General features: G+C 25.4%; 1 protein-coding gene across 1 annotated transcript in view; it reads right to left on the reverse strand.

The window, feature by feature from the left end:
• LOC107571579 (uncharacterized) overlaps positions 1-228 on the reverse strand; it is a 56,098-nt gene that overhangs the window by 8,219 nt on the left and 47,651 nt on the right. The gene's annotated exons all lie outside the window — the stretch shown is intronic.

Below are 228 nucleotides of genomic sequence, written 5' to 3' on the forward strand. Positions count from 1 at the left end.
TAAAATACATTTAAAATGTCCTTTTAATACTTCATGAACTACAGTTAGAGTATATTTGAAGCATTGTTTTAATGTACTTCAAGTACATTTCAATTGTATTTCAGCTCATTGGAAATGCATTAGCATTACACTACTAGTATATTATAAAGCTGTTTTTTTCAGTATATACACACACATACACACTTTGATATCTAGAAAACTTTAATGTATTATATATTGTTGTGTACA

Source organism: Sinocyclocheilus grahami, unplaced genomic scaffold (assembly GCF_001515645.1).
Source record: "Sinocyclocheilus grahami isolate Dianchi unplaced genomic scaffold, SAMN03320097.WGS_v1.1 scaffold1615.1, whole genome shotgun sequence".
Taxonomy (NCBI): Eukaryota; Metazoa; Chordata; class Actinopteri; order Cypriniformes; family Cyprinidae; genus Sinocyclocheilus; species Sinocyclocheilus grahami.